This window comes from Triticum dicoccoides, chromosome 1A (assembly GCF_002162155.2).
Source record: "Triticum dicoccoides isolate Atlit2015 ecotype Zavitan chromosome 1A, WEW_v2.0, whole genome shotgun sequence".
NCBI lineage: Eukaryota > Viridiplantae > Streptophyta > Magnoliopsida > Poales > Poaceae > Triticum > Triticum dicoccoides.
In genome coordinates, this window is record NC_041380.1 from 545,431,796 (window position 1) to 545,446,600 (window position 14,805).

Consider the following 14,805-nt stretch of genomic DNA (forward strand, 5'->3'; position numbering starts at 1 on the left):
GCGGCTCCGGGCGAAAATCATCTCTTCAGTCAATGTTTGACCGAAGAGGGCTTCTAGGTCCACCTCTTCACGTAAACTGCCAACAAAGTTGCATGTCGTTCTTAGGGCGGATGAAAAGTTGCTCTTTGTTTTGTTGTGGACGAAAAGTTTTTTTTCCTAATTGCCCTCATCATTCCCTCTCACGCCCTTTTCCTTCCCGCCCTTTCCCTTCCCGACATCCCTCCCCCGCCCTTTTTCTTCCCGCCATCACCTCTCCTGTTCTTTTTCTTCCCGACATCTCACTCCTCCTCCTTTGTTCCTTTCCACTCGTTCTCTTGCCTCGCTAATTCTATTAAACTCCTCCCCTACTTGTTGATTATGAATGCCCCAAACTTGTCCTCCATCGTCCTCTGATTAGCCTTCCCTCACCTTCATCTTCTTCAAAATTACCAGAATCTATATCACCCGCTAATCTATCCTCATCTTTCTCTTCCATCACTCTGTGCATTTCCTTCCCTTTCACATTCCCATTAGACGAACCACTACCACCAATTACTATTGATTGACTGCTCAACCCTACTTCATGACCAATGAAAATGTGTAACACATAATTTGACTCTACATCGGGATAGCTAACATCCACTGGTTGTGACCCAGGTGGATCAATCTCATTATAATTAGACGACTGGCTACCTTGGTCGGGTTCATACACCCCACCGGGTCAATGGAGGGCGTAATTTTGTTTAGTTTGCATCTTTATGTGGTCTAGGTGGAGCTCCCATATTGCCTAAGTTCTGTACGAGGAAATATCTCGAGAGTAAAAATTAACATGACTTTCATTTTAAAATATTATTTAAGCCTACCATTCAAGACCATGCTTAGGTGCATTTATCTATACCAATATAAAAAGATCCAAATGGGCAGATCCAAACCATCTCGACCGTCAAATCATTTTATCTAGCGGTTCAAATCGCTCCAATATTGAGCACCAAATGCGTTTAACGCTCTAATTACCCACCACTGCCATTGGTTATAAAAACGTTGTCCCTCGAAATCTGCCATGTAATTAATATTTTACCATTCCTGCGAAAAAGTAATTGATTTCTTACCAAATACCAACATGCAACAGATATATTTTACCTAATATAACGTGCAACTAATATCCTACCTAATATAAACGTGCATTGCACGTACATTATTACTAGTTTAGTTATAAAGTAGTAAAAATGTTCAGCTCGGTGCGGGTGTGTGGCGTCGCGAGTTCGGTTGCGGACGATGAGCACGCGAGACGATGTACGCCGGCGTGTGAAGGTACGGGCGAATACAAAGGACGGCGCGATGGTCGACTAGGATAGGGAGTCAGACTAGTCCGACGCCAAATCGTGCTCGGTGCGCAGACACCCCCGACCGATACAGGTCAACCCACTTCATACTGTACCGGTATGCGGTTTCTAGTTGTTGTTTTTTGGCCGCTTCTTTTTTGTTTTTTCCTGTCTCTTTTTTGCTGGTTTTGTTATTTTTTTCTTTCAAGTTTTGTCTTCATTTTTCCTTCATTATTCATTTTTATTTTCATGAAAATTTCCTTTCCAAATTCATGATTTATTTTAAATTCACAAATTTTGTCCAAATTTGTGAAAAAACAAATATCTTTTCCAAATTCAATGTTTTCAAATTCATGAATATTTTCCCAAATTCAAAAAAAAAATCAAATTCATGAATTTTTTTCAAATTTCAAAGTTTTTCCAAATTCACAGTCTTCCCTAAATTTCTTAAACTTTTCAAATTTGTTAACTTTTTAAAAACCCATGAATATTTTTTTCAAATGCTGCAATTTTTAAAATCACATGAACTTTTCAAAAAAAAAGTCAATGGTCAAGGGTCTAAGTCAATGGCCAATCTGCCAAAAGGTGGACCAGTCAAACCATCAACCCGCTCAGCCACTCGCTCACCCGTGCGTGTGGTGACCACAGGTTTGTTTGGCCAACCCACAACGCTCTCTTGCGCGAGCACCGTTTGCTTAATTGGCACACAAGCGCTACGAAGGAGGTCTCTAGCTTGAATGTGTTTGTCAACTTCGTTCGCGGCCAGGCAGAAGAGCCAGTTTTCGTCCGCACCTTGGTCAAAGAGAACGTTTTCGTCCACATATGGGCCAAAGACGGGCTCTTCGTTGCGGCTCCGGACGAAAATCATCTCTTCACTCATTGTTAGATTGAAGAGGGCTTCTAGGCCCATCTCTTCGTGTAAACTGCCCAACGAAGTTGCATGCCATTCTTAGGGCGAACAAGAGTTGCTCTTCCTTTCTGTTGAGGAAGAAGTCTTTTTTCGATTGCCCTTCATCATTCCCTCTCACGTCCTTTTCCTTCCCATCATCCATCTCCTGCTCTTTCCCTTCTCGTCATCCCTCTTCTGCCCATTCCCTTCCAGCCGTCACCTCTCACACACTTTTTCTTCCTGACATCTCACTCGTCCTCCCATGTTCCTTCCCACCCTCTTGCCTTCACATAATGAATTTCATAGTTATATCTTGCTTTCACCGCATTTTGGTGTGTTTCGCTTCCATGTCTTTCTTCTCCACTATCTCATTTATAGATGAGTTGTGTTATGAGAGTTGAATTCAGGTTTGGATGATCAACTAGAATGTTTTCCTCACATAATTATATGGAACAATATTAGTGACAACCCAGTGCACATTTCACTTGGGCCTATGGTCGTGCACCTTGTCGAGAACCATTTTAAGCACATTTCAAAGTTATAAGTTTGTTTGACTTGATATGTGTGTGTGTGTGTGTGAAAACCCTATGCACCGACATAGCCCACTCCACTATGTCACTTCATTCTTCAGTTGTTTCTTTATGGCATAAATAGCGCCTATTTGGACTTAGTTCTAATGATATACCAATACAGACTCATGGACTTCCATCGATTCATGGTCAGGCCGGCTGCGGTTGAGAGGCCCTGATTCCATGCATAAGGAATTGACACCTCCTCCTCGTCCTCATCCTTACTTTTTTTAGAACAAAGACGCCAGGAGCGTCCGGCTTTAACTGAATAAAGCCCACAACACATAGCGTACACGTGAATAAAGTCTTTGTAAGTGCATCTAGTGCCACCCCTAGTTGGTTTTGGAGTATTGACGACAAACCTAGTTGAGGGACTAATGTGTTTGTGAGAATTGCAGGATAACACAGGTAGAAGTCCCTCATTGATTCGGTCTTCCTACCAGGGATGACCCCTAAAAATGTATGAAGACATTGATGTCAAAGGTGGTATATGACGATATTCACATTGAAGACTATGACAAGAGAAGACATCGCATGAAGCCTATGGAGCTCGAGGACTTAGATCTTTCGTAGTTCTTTTTCTTCTTCTTTGTTGAGTCATAGGAACCACCGTACTGTTAAGTGGGGTCCAAGAGAACCAGTCAGAATGACTGAAGTGATGCTTAACCAAAACCTATGTCTTCGAGTGAAGACTATGAGAGCGAATCTTGTCCAAAGTCGGACAAGTCAGCTTTGCTTGTAGCCCAAGTAAAGTTGCCGTGTGAGTTTGAAATCTAACCGTTGGAACACGTGTCAGTTCCTTAGTGACCCAGGGTCATTTCGGACAAATCAGGTCGGGTTGCCTAGTGGCTATAAATAGCCCACCCTCTACAACCATAAATGGTTGGCTGCTCAGAGTTAGTATACGGCTTTTGTCGTTTGAGAGCAACCCACGTCGAAGCCTTTGAGAGAGAATTCCTTGCGAGGATAAAGCCCTAACCACCCAGAGCCAAAGAGAATTAGGCATCACTTAAGTCTTCTTGTCTGTGTGATCTGAAGACTTATTACACTTGAGGACTGTGAATCCTCCAGCCGGTTAGGCGTCGCGTTCTGAGCATCCAAGAGACATTGTGGATCGCCGGTGAACGAAGTCTGTGAAGGTTTGAGAGTCTACCTTGAAGACTTACCAAAGTGATTGGGCGAGGTCTGTGTGACCTTATCTCAAGGGGAATACGGTGAGGACTGGGTGTCCTGAGCTGCGTGTTCAGGACTGGGTGTCCGGGACTGTGTGTCCTCGGGTTTAAATACCTAGTCGCCCTAACCAGACGTACATTTGTCACGGCAACTGGAACTGGTCCAACAAATCATTGTCTTCAATGTGTCACTGGTTTCATCCTTTCCTTCCCTTTACTTACTGTTGGTCCTTGTGAAGTCATTGTATGATTGCACTATCTTTTATCTTCACTGAGTGACTGCGTGTTCTGTTTGGCTTCATAATATCTTCCTACCTGATCCTTACTACATTGCTGCTATTAGTCATTATGCTTTCACTCCATTGAATACTTGACTATGGTTTGCCTAGTGTAGTCTACCTTCCGCTGCATGGTAATAGGTTTATTTCTATCGTTTGTCTTTATAACTTCTACGTTTTGAAGACTTTCATAAAAATCGCCTATTCACCCCCCCTCTAGTCGATATAATGCACTTTCAATTGGTATCAGAACAAGGTACTCCCTTGTTCTGTGTGATTCGGTTTAACCACCTGGAGTTTTAGCTATGTCGACTATAGGGATAATCAAAGTCTCCGCTGCATGCCCCGTCTTTGATGGAACTGAATATCCCTACTGGAAGAATAAGATGCGCATGCATCTTGAAGCCATTGACGTCGACCTATGGCATGTCGTCAAGAATGGCGTTCCCAAGGCTGGAGAAGGTGTCACTGCTGTTGACGTCAAGAAGTTCATTCAACTGAACTCTACAGCCAAGAATATCATCTGTGGTCATCTGACCAAAGGACAGTATGGCCGCGTGAGTGCTTTGGAAACATCTAAGGTAGTCTGGGACTGGCTCTCCAAGGTCAACGAAGGTGTCTCAACCCAGAGAGATCAGAGAATCAGTATCCTTCACAACCTCTTCAACCGCTTCAAGAGAAATGACAATGAGAATGTCCAGCTCACATTTGATCGACTCACTGACATCACGAATGAGCTTGAAGCCCTTGGCGCTACTGAGATCACCAAGCATGAAGTCATCAAGACACTACTGAGATCACTTGATAGTTCGTTTGACACCCTAGCCCTGATGATTCAAGAATGTCCTGATTTCAAGACACTCGATCCGTCTGACATACTTGAGAGGCTCAACACACATGAGTTTCAGCTTTCTGAGAAAAGAGATATCTACGGTCCTAACTATGGGCGAACTCGTGCCTTGAAGGCAAAAGTTGTCTCCTCATCTGAAGAAGAATCTGACAGCAGTTCTGATGATCCTGAAGACATTGGAAGGAAACTTGTTGTGCTTGTGAAGAAGTTCCAAAAATTCACCAAGAAGAAAGGTTTCAGAAAGTCTTCACGATCAAGCTCAAGGAATGATGAAGCTTCTGCTCATGACTACAAGAAGAAAACATGTCACAAGTGCAAGAAACCTGGCCACTTCATCTCTGAGTGTCCTCAGTGGGACAATGAGAACAAAAAGAAGAAGAAGAGCAAGGAATATGACTCTGACGACAAGAAGAAGAAGAAATACTCAAAGTCTTCTTCCAAGTCTTCTTCAAAGTCTTCATCACACAAGAAGAGCTCATCTGGCAAGGCACGTGTGTTTGTTGGCAAGGAAATGGATTCAGAGGAGGAGTCCGCTTCTGAGGAGGCGGAGGTGGAGTCTGAGGAGTCCGATTCTGGCGTCGCAAGTCTGGCTACAACATACGTTGCCAAGTCCATCTTCAACACTGAAGACAATGACCTCATCACAGACACCGATGCAAATGACAAGGACTACTCCGCTCCTACCTATTGCTTCATGGCACGCGGTGCCAAGGTAAACACACGCACTACTCACTATCAAACATCCAGTGACGATGACTCTGATTGTGGTTCAAAACCCAGCTACAAAACACTTGATAAAATTGCAACTGAACAACAGAAAGCCATGGAACATATTCAAAAACTGTTAGACAAAAGCGATGATCTGTTAGGCGCTGAAATGACTCGATCTGAGTCCTTAATTGAAGACATAAAAAATCTTCACGTTAAGTATGAGGAACTTGAAAGTCGTCATGAAATGCTCTCAACAACTCATGAAAAGCTTTCCTATGATTATCTTCAAAGAAAGCAAGATCTTGAGAAATTGAGAGCGGCTCATGAAGATCTTCAAAAAGAAAATGAGTCACTTCGTGCCGAACAGATCAGCTCCGCCCAGGAAGGATTTGAACCACCATGTCTTAAGTGCATTGAGCGTGATAATGCTACTACTGTTGCTGAATGTTCTACTGCTGCTACTGTTGCAATATCTTCAACTGTTGATGTGGGAACTAACCCCTCTGCTGAGGATTCCATTGCTATTGCTGATGAGAATGCTAGGTTGAAGACATTGCTTGAAACAGGGATGTACAAAAGTCTTAAAGGGCATCCAACACTATGTGATGTCCTCAAAAAGCAGATCTTGAACCGAAACCCGAGGAAAGAGGGTGTTGGGTTCGTAAGGAAAATGAATGCTGATGGCTCTTACTGGAAACCTGAGCAGTACCCCAAAACCACATGGGTTGCTGCAAAGGAATCTTCAGCAGATCTATCCAATCTATCTGGCTTCTCTTGTGCAAACCCCATTGTCATTGATGAATCCTTTGATGCAAACTATAAACTGTTTAAGAATCAGAATGGTGAAGTGTTTGCCAGGTACATTGGTACTAACTGCAGGAATGGACCGCCTATGAAGAAGATCTGGGTTCCGAAAAAGTGTCTGGAGAATCTTCCTATGAATGTCATCATGACACCACACGTGAAGAAGACAAACCTCAGACCACAGGCTTCATACGGTCCAAAGGCGTCATACAGACAGAGGACTCACCTGAGTCGCACTAACGCAAATGTTTTGTAGGGAAACCATACTCAGGCCTATGAATATGAGCGCGGTTCATCAAACCGCCATGTTCATAAGACCAAGAACTATTCTGCTTATTCTTATGAGTACTATTGTCCGCCTGCAAGACTTTTTGCTAGGGCTCCAAAGCCAAAGTTCTCAGACGCTGCACTTAGACTTATTGCTTCTAAGCCACCCTTGAAGATGTGGGTGGCTAAGAAAGCTTAACTCTCTTTTGCAGGGAAAGGTCTCTGGCAGAAAACCAAAATCGTCTGACGCTATTGCTGGGGACCTTAAACATCTTGTAGGGCGCAAGATCAAATGCCCGAATGGTCTTACTATTGGGGAACATAGTAATTTCAAAAAAATCCTATGCACACGCAAGATCATGGTGATGCATAGCAACGAGAGGGGAGAGTGTTGTCTACGTACCCTTGTAGACCGAAGCGGAAGCGTTGACGCAACGTAGAGGAAGTAGTCGTACGTCTTCCCGATCCAACCGATCCAAGCACCGTTACTCCGGCACCTCCGAGTTCTTGGCACACATTCAGCTCGATGACGCTCCCCGGGCTCCGATCCAGCAAAGCTTCGGGGAGGAGTTCCGTCAGCACGACGGCGTGGTGATGATCTTGATGTTCAACCATCGCAGGGCTTCGCCTAAGCACCGCTACAATATGACCGAGGTGGAATATGGCGGAGGGGGGCACCGCACACGGCTAAGGAACGATCACGAAGATCAACTTGTGTGTTCTAGGATGCCCCCCTGCCCCCGTATATAAAGGAGCCAAGGGAAGGTGGCGGCCGGCCAAGGAGGGCGCGCCAAGGGGGAGTCCTACTCCCACCGGGAGTAGGACTCCCTTCTTTCCTAGTTGGAGAAGGAGAAGTGGGAAAGAGGAGGAAGAGGGAAAGGAAAGGGGGGGCGCCGCCCCCCTCTCCTTGTCCTATTCGGACTAGGGAGGGGAGGGGCGCGCGGCCACCTCTTGTCTCCTTTCCTCTTCTCCCTTAGGGCCCATGTAGGCCTAATAACCCCCGGGGGGGTTCCGGTAACCCCCCGGTACTCCGGTAAAATCCCGATTTCACCTGGAATGATTCCGATATCCAAATATAGGCTTCCAATATATTGATCTTTATGTCTCGACCATTTTGAGACTCCTCGTCATGTCCCCGATCTCATCCGGGACTCCGAACTCCTTCGGTACATCAAAACATATAAACTCATAATATAACTGTCATCGTAGCGTTAAGCGTGCGGACCCTACGGGTTCGAGAACTATGTAGACATGACCGAGACACGTCTCCGATCAATAACCAATAGCGGAACCTGGATGCTCATATTGGTTCCTACATATTCTACGAAGATCTTTATCGGTCAGACTGCATAACAACATACGGTGTTCCCTTTGTCATCGGTATCTTAATACCTAGTTCAATCTCGTTACCGGCAAGTCTCTTTACTCGTTTCGTAATACATCATCTCGCAACTAACTCATTAGTTGCAATGCTTGCAAGGCTTATGTGATGTGCATTACCGAGAGGGCCCAGAGATACCTCTCCGACAATCGGAGTGACAAATCCTAATCTCGAAATACGCCAACCCAACATGTACCTTTGGAGACACCTGTAGAGCTCCTTTATAATCACCCAGTTATGTTATGACGTTTGGTAGCACACAAAGTGTTCCTCCCGCAAACGGGAGTTGCATAATCTCATAGTCATAGGAACATGTATAAGTCATGAAGAAAGCAATAGCAACATACTAAACGATCGGGTGCTAAGCTAATGGAATGGGTCATGTCAATCACATCATTCTCCTAATGATGTGATCCCGTTAATCAAATGACAACACATGTCTATGGTTAGGAAACATAACCATCTTCGATTAACGAGCTAGTCAAGTAGAGGCATACTAGTGACACTTTGTTTGTCTATGTATTCACACATGTATTATGTTTCCGGTTAATACAATTCTAGCATGAATAATAAACATTTATCATGAAATAAGGAAATAAATAATAACTTTATTATTGCCTCTAGGGTATATTTCCTTCAGTCTCCCACTTGCACTAGAGTCAATAATCTAGTTCACATTGCTATGTGATTTAACACCAATAGTTCACATCATCATGTGATTAACACTCAAAAGGGTTTACTAGAGTCAATAATTTAGTTCACATCGCTATGTGATTAACACCCAAAGAGTACTAAGGTGTGATCATGTTTTGCTTGTGAGAGAAGTTTAGTCAACGGGTCTGCCACATTCAGATCCGTATGTATTTTGCAAATTTCTATGTCAACAATGCTCTGCACGGAGCTACTCTGGCTAATTGCTCCCACTTTAAATATGTATCCAGATTAAGACTTAGAGTCATCTGGATCAGTGTCAAAACTTGCATCGACGTAACCCTTTACGACGAACCTTTTTTATGTCCATAATCGAGAAACATATCCTTATTCCACTAAGGATAATTTTGACCAATGCCCAGTGATCTACTCCTAGATCACTATTGTACTCCCTTGTCAAACTCAGGGCAGGGTATACAATAGGTCTAGTACACAGCATGGCATACTTTATAGAACCTATGGCTGAGGCATAGCGAATGACTTTCATTCTCTCTCTATCTTCTGCCGTGGTCGGGTTTTGAGTCTTACTCAGCTTCACACCTTGCAACACAGGCAAGAACTCCTTCTTTGACTGTTCCATTTTGAACTACTTCAAAATCTTGTCAAGGTATGTACTCATTGAAAAAACTTATCAAGCATCTTGATCTATCTCTATAGATCTTGATGCTCAATATGTAAGCAGCTTCACCGAGGTCTTTCTTTGAAAAAACTCTTTTCAAACATTCCTTTATGCTTTGCAGAATAATTCTACATCATCTCCGATCAACAATATGTCATACATATACTTATCAGAAATGTTGTAGTGCTCCCACTCACTTTCTTATAAATACAGGCTTCACCGCAAGTCTGTATAAAACTATATGCTTTGATCAACTTATCAAAGCGTATATTCCAACTCCGAGATGCTTGCACCAGTCCATAGATGGATCGCTGGAGCTTGTATATTTAGTTAACACCTTTAGGATCGACAAAACCTTCTAGTTGCATCGTATACAACTCTTCTTTAATAAATCCATTAAGGAATGAAGTTTTGTTTATCCATTTGCCAGATTTCATAAAATGCGGCAATTGCTACATGATTTGGACAGACTTAAGCATAGATACGAGTGAGAAACTCTCATCGTAGTCAACACCTTGAACTTGTCGAAAACCTTTTTCGACAATTCTAGCTTTGTAGATAGTAACACTACTATCAGCGTCCGTCTTCCTCTGAAGATCCATTTATTTTCTATGGCTTGCCGATCAACGGGCAAATCCATCAAAGTCCATACTTTGTTCTCATACATGGATCATATCTCAGATTTCATGGTCTCAAACCATTTCGCGGAATCTGGGCTCATCATCGCTTCCTCATAGTTCGTAGGTTCGTCATGGTCTAGTAACATGACTTCCAGAACAGGATTACTGTATCACTCTTGTGCGGATCTCACTCTGGTTTACCTAGGAGATTCGGTAGTAACTTGATCTGAAGTTACATGATTATCATCATTAGCTTCCTCACTAATTGGTGTAGTAGTCACAAGAACAGATTTCTGTGATGAACTACTTTCCAATAAGGGAGAAGGTACAATTACCTTATCAAGTTTTCTACTTTCCTCCCACTCACTTCTTTCGTGAGAAACTCCTTCTCTAGAAAGGATCCATTCTCAGCAATGAACAACTTGCCTTCGGATCTGTGATAGAAGGTGTACCCAACATTTTCTTTTGGGTAACCTATGAAGATTTACTTCTCTGATTTGGGTTCGAGCTTATCATGTTGAAACTTTTTCACATAAGCATCACAGTCCCAAACTTTAAGAAACGACAGCTTAGGTTTCTTGCCAAACCATAGTTCATACGGCGTCGTCTCAACGGATTGAGATGGTGCCCTATTTAACGTGAATGTAGCTATCTCTAATGCATAACCCCAAAACGATAGCGGTAAATAAATAAGAGACGTCATAGATCGCACCATATCTAATAAAATACGGTTACAACGTTCAGACACACCATTACACTGTGGTGTTCCAGGTGGCGTGAGTAGTGAAACTAGTTCACATTGTTTTAACTGAAGGCCAAACTCGTAACTCAAATATTTTCCTTCTGCGATCATATCATAGAAACTTTTATTTTTGTTACGATGATTCTCCACTTCACTCTGAAATTCTTCGAACTTTTCAAATGTTTCAGACTTGTGTTTTGTCAAGTAGATATACTCATATCTGCTCAAATCATCTGTGAAGATCAAAAAATAATGATACCTACCACGAGCCTCAATATTCATCGGACCACATACATCAGTATGTATGATTTCCAACAAATCTGTTGCTCGCTCCATTGTTCCGGAGAACGGAGTCTTAGTCATCTTGCCCATGAGGCATGGTTCGCAAGCATCAACTGATTCATAATCAAGTGATTCCAAAAACCCATCAGCATGGATTTTCTTCATGCGCTTTACACCAATATGACCTAAACGGCAGTGCCACAAATAAGTTGCACTATCATTATTAACTTTGTATCTTTTGGTTTCAATATTATGAATATGTGTATCACTACGATCGAGATCCAACAAACTATTTTCATTGGGTGTGTAACCATATAAGGTTTTATTCATGTAAACAGAACAACAATTTATTCTCTTACTTAAATGAATAACCATATTACCATAAACATGATCAAATCATATTCATGCTCAACGCAAACACTAAATAACACTTATTTAGTTTCAACACTAATCCCGAAAGTATAGGGAGTGTGCGGTGATGATCATATCAATCTTGGAACCACTTCCAACACACATCTTCACTTCACCCTTAACTAGTCTCTGTTTATTCTGCAACTCCCGTTTCGAGTTACTAATCTTAGCAACTGAACTAGTATCAAATACTGAGGGGTTGCTATAAACACTAGTAAAGCACACATCAATAACATGTATATCAAATATACCTTTGCGCACTTTGCCATCCTTCTTATCCGCCAATCACTTGGGGTAGTTCCGCTTCCAGTGACCAGTCCCTTTGCAGTAGAAGCACTTAGTCTCAGGCTTAGGACCAGACTTGGGCTTCTTCACTTGAGCAGCAACTTGCTTGCCGTTCTTCTTGAAGTTCCCCTTCTTCCCTTTGCCCTTTTTCTTGAAACTAGTGGTTTCGTCAACCATCAAAACTTGATGTTTTTCTTGATTTCTACCTTCGTCGATTTCAGCATCACGAAAAGCTTGGGAATCGTTTCTGTTATCCCTTGCATATGATAGTTCATCACGAAGTTCTACTAACTTGGTGATGGTGACTAGAGAATTCTGTCAATCACTATCTTATCTGGAAGATTAACTCCCACTTGATTCAAGCGATTGTAGTACCCAGACAATCTGAGCACATGCTCACTAGTTGAGCGATTCTTCTCCATATTTTAGCTATAGAACTTGTTGGAGACTTCATATCTCTCAAATCGGGTATTTGCTTGAAATATTAACTTCAACTCCTGGAACATCTCATATGGTCCATGACGTTCAAAACGTCTTTGAAGTCCCGATTCTAAGCCGTTAAGCATGGTGCACTAAACTATCAAGTAGTCATCATATTTAGCTAGCCAAACGTTCATAACATCTGCATCTGCTCCTGCAATAGGTCTGTCACCTAGCGGTGCATCAAGGACATAATTCTTCTGTGCAGCAATGAGGATAAACCTCAGATCACGGATCCAATCCGCATCATTGCTACTAACATCTTTCAACACAATTTTCTCTAGGAACATATCAAAAATAAAGGGAAGCAACAACGCGAGCTATTGATCTACAACATAGATATGCTAATACTACCAAGACTAAGTTCATGATAAATTTAAGTTCAATTAATCATATTACTTAAGAACTCCCACTTAGATATACATCCCTCTAATCATCTAAGTGATCACGTGATCCAAATCAACTAAACCATAACCGATCATCACGTGAAATGGAGTAGTTTTCAATGGTGAACATCGCTATGTTGATCATATCTACTATATGATTCACGCTCGACCTTTTGGTCTCAGTGTTCCGAGGCCATATCTGCATATGCTAGGCTCGTCAAGTTTAACCTGAGTATTCTGCGTGTGCAAAACTGGCTTGCACCCGTTGTAGATGGACGTAGAGCTTATCACACCCGATCATCATGTGGTGTCTGGGCACGACGAACTTTGGCAATGGTGCATACTCAGGGAGAACACTTTTTATCTTGAAATTTAGTGAGAGATCATCTTATAATGCTACCGGCAATCAAAGCAAGATAAGATGCATAAAAGATAAACATCACATGCAATCAATACAAGTGATATGATATGGCCATGATCATCTTGTGCTTGTGATCTCCATCTCCGAAGCACCGTCATCATCACCATCGTCACCGACGCGACACCTTGATCTCCATCGTAGCATCGTTGTCGTCTCGCCAATCTTATGCTTCTACGACTATCGCTACCGCTTAGTGATAAAGTAAAGCGTTGCAGGGCGATTGCATTGCATACAATAAAGCGACAACCATATGGCTCCTGCCAGTTGCCGATAACTTGGTTACAAAACATGATCATCTCATACAATAAAATTTAGCATCATGCCTTGACCATATCACATCACAACATGCCCTGCAAAAACAAGTTAGACGTCCTCTACTTTGTTTGTTGCAAGTTTTACGTGGCTGCTACGGGCTTAAGCAAGAACCAATCTTACCTACGCATCAAAACCACAACGATAGTTTGTCAAGTTGGTGCTGTTTTAACCTTTGCAAGGACCGAGCGTAGCCACACTCGGTTCAACTAAAGTTGGAGAAACTGACACCCGCCAGCCACCTATGTGCGAAGCACGGCGGTAGAACCAGTCTCGCGTAAGCGTACGCGTAATGTCGGTCCGGGCCGCTTCATCCAACAATACCGCCGAACCAAAATATGACATGCTGGTAAGCAGTATGACTTATATCGCCCACAACTCACTTGTGTTCTACTCGTGCATATAACATCAAACCATAAAACTTGGCTCTGATACCACTTTTGGGGAATGTAGTAATTTTAAAAAATTTCCCACGCACACGCAAGATCATGGTGATGCATAGCAACGAGAGGGGAGAGTGTTGTCTATGTACCCTTGTAGACTGAAGCGAAAGCGTTGACGCAACGTAGAGGAAGTAGTCGTACGTCTTCCCGATCCAACCGATCCAAGCACCGTTACTCCGGCACCTCCGAGTTCTTGGCACACGTTCAGCTCGATGACACTCCACGGGCTCCGATCCAGCAAAGCTTCGGGGAGGAGTTCCGTCAGCACGACGACATGGTGACGATCTTGATATTCAACCGTTGCAGGGCTTCGCCTAAGCACCGCTACAATATGACCGAGGTGGAATATGGTGGAGGGGGCACCGCACACGGCTAAGGAACGATCACAAAGATCAACTTGTGTGTTCTAGGGTGCCCCCTGCCCCTATATATAAAGGAGCCAAGGGAAGGGGGCAGCCGGCCAAGGAGGGCGCGCCAAGGGGGAGTCCTACTCCCACCGGGAGTAGGACTCCCTTCTTTCCTAGTTGGAGAAGGAGAAGTGGGAAAGAGGAGGAAGAGGGAAAGGAAAGGGGGGGCGCCGCCCCCCTCTCCTTGTCCTATTCGGACTAGGGAGGGGAGGGGCGCGCGGCCACCTCTTGTCTCCTTTCCTCTTCTCCCTTAGGGCCCATGTAGGCCCAATAACCCCCGGGGGGGTTCCGGTAACCCCCCGGTAGTCCGGTAAAATTCCGATTTCACCCGGAACGATTCCGATATCCAAATATAGGCTTCCAATATATCGATCTTTATGTCTCGACCATTTCGAGACTCCTCGTCATGTCCATGATCACATCCGGGACTCCGAACAACCTTCGGTACATCAAAATACATAAAC